Source organism: Buceros rhinoceros, unplaced genomic scaffold (assembly GCF_000710305.1).
Source record: "Buceros rhinoceros silvestris isolate BGI_N320 unplaced genomic scaffold, ASM71030v1 scaffold16185, whole genome shotgun sequence".
Taxonomy (NCBI): Eukaryota; Metazoa; Chordata; class Aves; order Bucerotiformes; family Bucerotidae; genus Buceros; species Buceros rhinoceros.
The window spans coordinates 48,361-59,072 of NW_010411294.1; the positions used below are offsets into that span (position 1 = coordinate 48,361).

At 40.4% G+C, this 10,712-nt stretch overlaps 1 protein-coding gene across 1 annotated transcript in view; it reads right to left on the reverse strand.

Annotated features, from left to right (window-relative positions):
- Nucleotides 1–10,712, reverse strand: part of FGD6 (FYVE, RhoGEF and PH domain containing 6) — a gene marked incomplete at its 5' end in the record, with an annotated part of 60,485 nt that overhangs the window by 42,588 nt on the left and 7,185 nt on the right.

A 10,712-nucleotide genomic window follows, 5' to 3' on the forward strand; every position in this document is an offset into this window, starting at 1 on the left:
ATATATATATAGGGTTGTTTTTCAATGTATACAGTGAACAACTACATCAGGGATAGCAATATTATAACTTTTCTGTCCAATAATTCTTCTGAAAAAATAGCAGAATGTTTTGTGATTAAAAACTCCCCTGCCCCTCCAGGTTGTTGTCAAAGCCATAACACATAACCTTGTTCTACTGCTGTACAGTGATTATAGCGGTCTCTCTTCATTAGCTGCAGCCCTATTTGCAATACAGAAATTGCATGAGACGGGCACACAACCTCCTTCTTCTAACTAGCCTTGACAACTTCAATAGAGATTTAAGAAATGCAATTCCAGAAGAAAATTAAAAAAGAGGGTAGGTAAAGATAAAGAACAAAACAGAGACTAGAGGAAACACAGACTGAAGTTTCGGTAAAATTATATAGAAATACAGCAAATTCCTGGGCTCCTACTATTAATCCTTAAAAATATCTGGTAATTGCCTGTTACACTAAAGCTGTGTCTAAATTCACATAATTGGTGTTCAAGGCCTGCAAAAAGATGCTGGGATGCCACAAGTTTACTATGATAGGAGTCAAAAGTTACTAGCTACCCTACAAAACAAAAAGCAAATCCAGAAACCCTTGTCTCCAAGCTGTTGCAGCCAGCAGAGATTTCGTTGCGCAGATCAACCTACTTTTGTGCAGTCAACATCTGTCAGGGCTACACACCTCTCCATACAGCTGTCCTATCCCCCCTACGCAACAGATGGTTACAACTGCTCTTTTCCTAACTTTGAGTCACAAGAAAGCAGAGAGGGATGGAGGGCAACTCTTCAGACTCACCACCTCCTACTGTGATAGATACCAGAAAAAAAAAACCTGTCAGCGTGGATCCCACGAGAGGTGGCTGCCAGTAACCTGAATAGCAGAGGTAAGGAATACCAGCTGTGTGAGGATGCTCCAGCAGCCACAGCAAGGTGTTGATTATTCAATGCTCAAGGTAGAGTTAAAAAAAAAAAACAAACCAAAAACCTAAAACAGAACAGCACACTAACGTTGATCACAAATGGAAACATATTTAGAGCTGAAGAGAAGTTGGCCTGTGAACAGACCTTGGTCAGAAGAGAAGGCGTAGAAAAGATTAAAATAGCTTGGTTCTATTAAGACAACACAGGAAGGACTCAGGAAACACCCAAGTAGTTACTGTCTCTCAGAACCAAATGGGGTGGGGAGAGGAAGGAGATTGCAAGCTCGTGACCAAGTTCAAACAAGACCCTGAGCCAAGACTGCAGCACCCAGGGTGTACAGAGACACACATTTACTTCAGTTTGGAAATCATCAACTTCACGCAGGAAGAGAGCAGCCACCAGAGAGATAAGCGCTGATGACGACAGCGAATGAAGTATGCCAGGGACAGTTCCCATGGAGTCTCCACAAGCTTCAAGAAAGCAGAAAAGCAGCTTTTCACTGGAGCTTTCCCTGGAACCATGCTAGCAGGACGCTAAGGTTTCTGCAGTTACATGTTTAACTCCAGCAATTCAGAAAACTTCTCATCTAGTCTACCTAATTCACAGTCAACTGACCTGCTGGCCTGAGAATGTTTATTTTAGCAGATGCTATTTCATATCCTTTTGTTTTATAGATGACAAACATCTTTATTACATCTGTAGAATTACTGAGGTTGACATATATCCCCCTGCTTTAGTCAAAACCTGCAACAGAAGTAACTACTGCTATTCGTTCGTTTACTATATTACGGTTTTACCACACGTCTGTCACTGAACCTACATCTAATCTGGGTTTTTTTTTCCCATTGCAAAATCTATTTAGCCCTTTATCTCTAGCCACTCTGGAATTCACTTTTTAGGCTCTTACTCATTAAATTTTACTTTTGTTAATGGATATTTTATTTCCCCTTTTCCTATCCTCAATGATTTTTTTAATTGCTGCTTTAATCTCCTATAACTAAGATACCTTCCCATCAAGAAAACATTATTTTCACACTTGTGATATCACAGTTCTTTTGCCTAAGCATATGCTACAGGATGCCCACTCACAGATTTTGCTATCACTTTCCATTTAAACTTCCCAGGTCAACTGTGCCAAGACTTAGAAGTTTTAGAAAACTTGCCCTCTCGGAAGTCAGAAATAAGAGTATTTCTAGCTGAGGCTGCATCCTGTTTGCAGAAATGTAACCACATCACCACTGAAGGATGAATATCAAACTAGATAGCTTGTGATGGGTGAAGAACTTTCTAAATAATTTTTTAATAGTTAACTAATGCCAGTTCAGGGATAGGATGCAATACTGCAGCCAAGGGTAGATGCACTCCTGGTGGTATCTGCAAGTGCGTCATCTTCAGAGAAGATGGTGACAAAGTTGATCTGCCTTTATCAGCCACATGCTGACAAACATGATTCTCCTTGTACCTTACACCTTAACCTTTCATCATAAATACTATGGCTTTTCTGTCAAAACAGAAAGCAGTTTGTATTTACTGATTACTCTTTCTGTACTTTCACCTCTGAAGTAATCCAGAACATATGTGTATGTACAGTTCTCTTTAAGTTATCTCTGGATGAAGTGAAATCTCTTGTAGCCTTATTTTAAATGAGTTTAGAAATACTAGTAAATCTTTAAACAAACAGAACCTTTTCTACTACACATATCAGTTCTCCCTTTCCAAAATACCACAAGCACGCATGCAGTAAAGGTTATTTTTAAGCAGCTCTTCTGATAGGTATTTCGGCAATACTGTGAACCATCTCTATCTTGTTCCCTCGTCATCACGATTCTTTGCCCTACCCACAGCACTACCAAGAGAAACTTCTGCATTATCAGTCATGTGAAACACCATCACTGCCAACTCACCGTGCTGCCCAATGAGTAAGAATATCTTGCCTTATCTTGTGAGCAAGTTATCTAAATATAGGTGTGGGGCTTTTTTGACACAGAAAATGCAAGGATCATCAGTTTGCCTTGGAATGAGCAGTTCATGGGATGAAGCATATACATCGTGTAGCATTTTCCTAATACGACAGAAATATATTAATGAAAAAAAAACCATGCCAGCCTAGTAAGCCATGCAGCAAGATAAACTGTCAAAACTTAAGGACTGCCATAAAGCTATTACAGCCAGAAAAATAAATCCTAATCAGCATAAAAACCTCTTATTGTCTTCAAAAGATGACCAAGACAAGTTCAGACTAGCTTATTTGTATTATTACTGAAGCTTCAGATACACCTGAGGCTTCACTTTCAGGCACGTTTAATTTAGACACTGCATAGGACATTGCAGCCTGAAGTCACAATTAACATTTCAGTCTCAGTTCCCACTTCATTTAGAAGGCAAATTAGTATTTATAGCTTGACTGAGGTAATTCAGAAAGATCTCTGCCACAGAATGCCCCAACACTCAGTATCTTATAGCATATTGGAATTACTTCAAGTGTCAGCACCCCCTTAACTAAAAAGCAAGTTTCCTCAGCTCCAAAGTTTTTGTTAAAATAGATTCATTCATGTTGCTGCTTTACACACATTTCCTTGTGATCTTTTAGATCATTATTTTTACATGTTTTTTCTGCTAGTAAACAATCAAAAATACCTAAGAATATTGAAAGAACTGAACCTTGTGCACAACACTCTACTGAATTCTTTTTTCCTCATCCTTTTGTTATTTTAAAAGGAGCATCCATTCTGCTCTGCTTTTTGTAGGAGTGTCCCAGCATCCTTCTCCCTCCAGTATTCCGTTGCAGTTTTTGTGGGTGGTTTTGTTTGTTTATTTTGAAAGAAAGCCTTCAACATACAGGCAAAATTACACAAACTGAATTTCCTACTCAACTAAAAAATACACACCAAAGTATCAGAGTACCAATAAGCATACCCCAATGCAGTATTTCATCTCAAATCCTTTTTGTATTGTTACGTTTCACAGTCCTTTCACAGCTGCCTGCACTTCACTGTCCTCCAGAGGCAACAATTACTATTGCTGTTCATCCATTTCCAGTCACCAGCCCCTGCAATGAATTTCAATAATTATGGCGTGTTCAGCTGTGGTTTTTTTAAGACCTAATAGCACACTATCTCTCTGTGGAGGAAATAGCTGTAGGTAAGGCAGTGTGCCTCACCGACTGATGTGCCCTCAGTGGATCCTAGCTGTACGCTTCCAGGAAACCCCAAGGATGAAAGACTTAGAGGGAAAAAAAGGGGGGGGAAATGTTCTATGGCATATTTTCTGTTAGGTCGTCTCTAAACTCAGAATCTCTCTCTTGAGTTAGGAAGAAGGCCTGTAAATACAGAAATCAAGTTAAGACCCCAAAACAATCTAGGAAGCAATTATTCTATTTGGGTGCTCAAGACAACAGTAGGTGCTCTTGGAAAGCCAAAGCAAAAGTGAAATAATTGATTGGTTAATAATTTTCTTGATTTTGTTCAGTGAACTTCCTTTAATACTTTTTATTTGGGACAGTTCAATATCTTTAATTAATGCAGGTTTTTGGAAAAAAGGCAATGAGTTCTAGAAAGCAAGCGTACTTGGCAAAGCACAAAAATAATGATGAATATTAACCAAGATCACTAGTGAGTTCCTATAGAAGTTTTAAGAAAAGATGTGACGGGACTAGTGATCAGCAAGATTATAAAAGCACCGCTTAATGTATGTTTTGGATGAGTTACATTTTGCTGCAGCACCTCAGCTCCTCAACCATCCTGAGGAAGCCAACATCTGCGTGTTTCCTTTCACAAACCAGGATGGAAAGCATGATGACGAACTTCACATCACTCCAGATGCACCTGGACACCAAGCCACCATATTCACCTCATCAGATCGTTCCGATTCTCTGAACAACAGTTACTGTCTACCATTACAGCTAAAAAATTCCCTCCCTTATCATCCTCTTCATGTCCCCGTGATTTTCATTTCTCCTTCCAGCATACCAGACTATTAAGCAGCAAATGAGTGTGAAACGCAGCCTGGACCAGGTGGCTTACTTACCTGAGTTATTCCTGCAGCATCAGTCACCTCTCTGGTTTAATGACAGACGCACAGATGGAAACAGCTGAAGCTGAGACCACGTCTCTCCTCTCTAGGTGTAGTGGACAGTGTGAGAAAGGCTGGTGCATACCACTGCGGCTCTCACAGTGCTGGCTTGGCTGCCAGGACCAGGGACTGGTTGCCTTATTGCAGCCAAGCTGCTTGGGCTTCAACTTCTCTGCCAAAAATGGAGCTTTTTCACAGCAAGAGTGTGAGATAGCAAAGATCCCTCTCAAAGAGGGTTTTACACAATAGCATTAAAGTTATGCCATTCATTTTTCCGCAGACAACTCAGTGATTTTAGTAAATTCTTTATATTATTAGGACTAACAACAACAAAAAAGGGAAGAGACCAGGAGTTTTTCTTGGTCTGATGCTAAGTAACATGACAGGCAGTTAATCCTGATCTTCCTTTTATTTATATTTTTTAAGACCACCTGAACAGATTGTGCCTGTGAGATTCATTAGATGCTTTTGCAAACTATCCTTCCATAGGTGACATGACCAAGGAATTAAACAGATCTTTGAAAAACAACAACAAAAAAAAAGGCAGCACAAAACAAGAGGCAAACAAAGCAGAGCAATGAACCCATGATGATTTGCATTACTTATAACTGTTTTGCTATATTCTCTTGGGCTGGTTAGGGACCTTTAAGGATACAATTACAAACATAAACACTCCTCAAGAATCAGAGCAAGAGAACAAAAACAACCTGCATCCAGCTGAGCAACTCAGATTGAAAATATTTTGTGCACATCAAGTTACTTTTTCAAATTGATGTTTAAAGACTTCAAGAGTTGAAACAGAATTATTTTAAACAATATCATATGTAGTTTATGCATGCATAATCATCTACTTTTTTTATAGGAAGTCAGGACCCTTGATGGCAGCAATACACTGTTAAAAGAGAAGCTCAAGACAACCTATCTGAAATGGATTTTGGTTTAGAGCCACTTGTACTTCGAAAGCTGTCTGCTGCCTCCCGGGAAAGGGGCCAGGTGGGAACGCTGGGAGTTTTCTCCTACCAAGAGAAATGCCAAGAACTACCCTCTTTGTCCTGGTCTTTACCTCTGGCACTCCCTGCTCACACCTGGGTTTTACAGGCAAGAAGGATACCTCAAACACTGCCAAGAGCTGCCACCACATTTAGCCTGTTAAATCACGCCACTGGCAGCTCCTTCTATACTTGGCTGAGCATGCTGCAAACTGCAACACCTGACTTGCTGGAACCAAGTTATCCCAGCGTTTGCAGCCAACAGCGTTCAGCATTTGTTATCCTCAGGCCAAGACAAGAAGAAAAAATCCTCACAAGAAGAAAAAAATACATCTGACTCTGCATTCTAAGCAAAAAATAAGCAAGACATTTGTTATATGTGTTTTACACTTAATAAATTTTGTACCTTTTTTTTAAGCAATCCATTCTGTGAGTTACCCTACTTCGGCACACTAAGATCAAGACAGTGATGTGCATACTTCATTGCATGATTTTAAAAAGCACAGTTAAGAAAGGTGCAGACAGCTCCCAGATTATCTCCTTATTTAGCGGTGATTTGAAAACACAAGCTCCCGTCCAGGGGTGCCCAAGGGCCGCTCCCGCCACAGGCAGCCTCCCATGCTCACAGAAGGGATCTTCAGCAAGACCATTTGTTGACAATTCCTCCATTCCTTGGAAAGTTCAACATAAACACACATGCATGCCTTGGATGCTTCCACACTCACCATAGAAAAGTCACACTTCAAAGAAAAAAAAAACACAAAAGAGAGAGGTCTCATTTTTAAAAGTCTTCAAGAGGTCTGGTGCCCAGAGTGGGCCAGTTCAGCTCTCAGGCAGTGTGGCACAGCCGCTTTGTCACAAGCAGGAGAGACAGTCTCATTGTCCTGCCTCCACTGCGGTGGCCCCAACAAAAATGCCAAAAGGAGATGATGCCACTGTACCAGAGTATAATCCAAGAGGCTTCAAGGGGACAGTCTCCAGCATTGGTACTGGAAAGTGAAACACTGTTGCAAAACCCAGGGATTTAAACCCTTGCCTGGAGAGTCCTCCCATCGCCACCCAAAGCTGTGAGGGATTACCTGCTTCCCAAGGTAGGTAAAGAGGGAACTCTTGTAGAATTTACCGGGGTTTGCCTTCCCTTACGATTAATTCTAGTTCTATAGGGAGAGCTGCAATGCTTATGGCCAAGACCTTTAGAAAAATCTCCTCGCATGGAAGTGATAAACAACATAAAACAGGACCACCAACATACTGCACTCATTTACAATCAGGACCTGCTACTCTAACTTCTCTCAGTTCATAAACAGAAAACAAGGGGGAAAACGTCCATTGGGAAAGGACAGTAGGATCAGAAGAAAAATAATACTTTCTAGACATACCAAAAATCAGGGCTGTAATACCTCTTCTCAAAAAGTTGCTCATGCAGTTCAGAAAAGAATTGCACTCTGTTTTTTCATGTCAGATACCGAGAAAGCGACAAAAGACAGCTAAATAGCAGAGTACTCAAAAGGTAGTGACTTGCATCTAAAATAAATATGGAGTGACTTAACTCTTAGACACAAAACTGTCTGTATACACTGGAGCTGATGTAGCTTCCTGGGTAGTGTGTCAGAACACAGAGGATAAAACAGTTTGGTTGAGACCAACTCGGACTAGCTGTAAAGAATAATTGAGCTGCGTGCAAGATTGGACTTGTGCTCTCTCTCGCGCTCATCTTTTGTACAGACTAGAAGAAGAATAAGATTTAGACACTTTTTCTAAACTTTTCAGCTCATTTCAAAATCAATACAACATCCAAATCTCAGTACCACCACTGGGGGAAAAAACAAAACAAAAACAAAATGAAAAAATCAGCTGAATTCTGTGCAATTGAAATCACTGGGCCATAAGACTCAGGTTGTAGCTATCAAAACGGCAGTTTCAATAAAAACTTTCATTTATTTACATGCATGTTAGAGATTTTTTTAGTCCAGTTCTGCTTGAGTGGCACAGTTTTTCACAGGCATAAAGATATTTTAAGGAAAAATTAAAACTTGCCTGAAGTTAATATTTTTAAAAGAAATTTCTTGGATTCTAGCATCTAAAATAAAACCTGCATTCCTTAACTTGCATTTTGTCTAGTGCATTGAAACACCATAGCTGCATAGTTTTGTAAGAATATTTGCTAAAACATCTTTAGCTGGATCAAATATAACTGTTGGGTAAATGAGGCATATTAACATCACTGTTGGCATTTAAATCAAAACTGAAGTTAATATTTTGATTGCTTGCTTTCAACATTCATTTTATGCCCCCCCAAATCTTACTGTTTTACATATATGATTACATTAGACCTTGCTGCAGTTAAAATATCACCATATAAACCAGAGTACCACAGAGCTTCACAAGCACATTTCCTGAGCCAACGCTGAAAATAACTCACAGGAAAAGGCTGTTGTTGAGCATATAAATGGGTCTTTCATCAATTCTCATGTCATATTAGACTCTCCATTCTATATCTGCGATACTCTCTGGAGCTACAGTTTGTTAACTTGCAGTTTATACCACGTTTGGCAACTGCAGACAGAGCACATGTGTTGCAGTCAGGGGAGAAAGGCCAACATCCAGGGACAAACACACGTTAACTCAGCTTCCCCCATCTTAAGGAAAAGGAAATACATATGAAGAATGCCAAATTTAGGAAAAACACAAACATAGAATAAGAGAGGAAAGAAAAAGATAAAGCACTGAAGATTGATTTATGAAAGTGTGTGACACCTGAGTTCCTGTTATCCATATGCAGGGCAGTTAGGAAGCAGGCTAAAGGACGCAGCATTTTTATGCGCTGCTTTGCTTACTTCAGGCTCCCCCAGCCACATTAAGCCACCCTTCAGCTGAAGGCAAGAGCTGACACGTTGAGCTGAGGCGACGTCACCGGGAGGAAGGACAAGGACATCCTTGTATTGTAGCAGGGGGACCAATGGGAACAGCAGAGTTAAGACAATCTTGTCATCTGTGGTGAGCACTTCTTCAATGGGAAACAAAGGATAGCATAGTTTACCTTCAAAATGGTTCTTTAAATGCATTTGAACTGCATGTGCTCCAAAGTGCCATTTTGTAGACTGCACAAGACTGTGATAAAAGTAACTATCAAACCTTTCGGAAAGCAGCAGAGGGATTCACCCAGCAGCTGGGCAGCACAACCCAGCAGCAACTTCCTCACTGCCGCTGTCACTGTCAGCTTGCTCCCTCTCATAATCACAAATACACTTAGCCCCAACTAGGTAAAAAAGATAACATCAAGAACTTAAACCACATCTAGTTTCATGTAGCACTTGTAATACAATCCAATAAATTTGTAGTCTTGCATTATTGCACCTCAAACTGTCTGAAGTTTCCCTATGTGTTGCGTCCACCTCAGCCTGCCTCACCTACATCTTTCTTTTGCCATTATCAACAGGGAGCCCTTGAAAAGAAGGATGAAAGAAATACCAAAGACAAAAAATTCTCTTTCATGACAATCTTGGAGATTTTCACAACTGTTTTAATTTTATAAGACCTTTCAAGTCTTTTCAAGACTGCACTGTATAGTAGAATAATGGATTTGATATTGGAAAAACGCAGTTCTTCAACTTCTTTCTCTCCCTCACTGGAGGAGGACGGCAATACCAAAAAAGGGGGATTGGTGTACTTTTCCCAGATTGCTTTAGAATATTTAAGTATTTTCCCAGAGTGCATATCTTGTTCTTACAATATATGCACTTTATTTGAAGTTGTATAGCAGTATTACCCAAAGCCACCCCAATACTACAGGAAACGCCTCCTCTTACTGGAAAAGCAGATCATAGAGACACTGACTTGCATAAAATTTCTTGCAAGGAAAGAAAAGAAAACCAAAAGCACTTCATACGTTTTCCTTACCAAAAACTTCACTGAGAGTCTTCCACATAGTTTTTGCATGCTACCCTAGTAGTATAAGGTAACTGACAATACCAAATAGAGTAATTCCAAACCCAAGGTCAGTGAGATTTGATTACTCGAGGCTTTTCCCTTGGGGAAGAGAAGGAGCTCTGAGAGCGGTGCACAGCCCCAGGATGACTGTCCCACCCCCATCTGCATGCACCCAATTCCTTCCCAAGTCCAGAAGGAACGTGCCAGAACTTCAACATTCCCAAGTAATAGCTCTACCAATTCCTACGAACATTTCCATTTCTTACTGATTTGGACTCTGATTAGACACCCTTAACTTCATTACAGAATTTGCTTCTTCATAGTCCATAAAAGAAAAACATGAGAAGTCAGCGAGATGGCGTATTCCTTATGTCCAGTAGCCAAGAATTGCTTTGTCCGTGCCGTGCTCCTGAAAGCCAGCACAGGGACTGTCAGACAGGCTTTGCATTCAGCCTCACTGGGGACAGGAAGCAGAGATCTGAGCCATCTGACTCACTCCTTACTGACAAGTCCTCAGAGTTGGCAGAAACCTACCAGCTGCATAACATGTACGTGAGAAAGCAAGGTAGGGAGGGGAAAATAAAAAGGCAGGGTGAAGAAAGCAGAATACAAAAAGAAATCTGGTGATAACCGGATTCATTATCCAAAGATAATGAAGACTGACAGGAAACCTAAACAGCGTATTATCAAAGCTATTCCATTAAAACCTGAGATACAAATCCAGAGAAAGAATTTAATGTAAAGCTAAGGGTGGCAGAAGCCAAGCCAGTCAGAAGCACAGGCTGAGATCG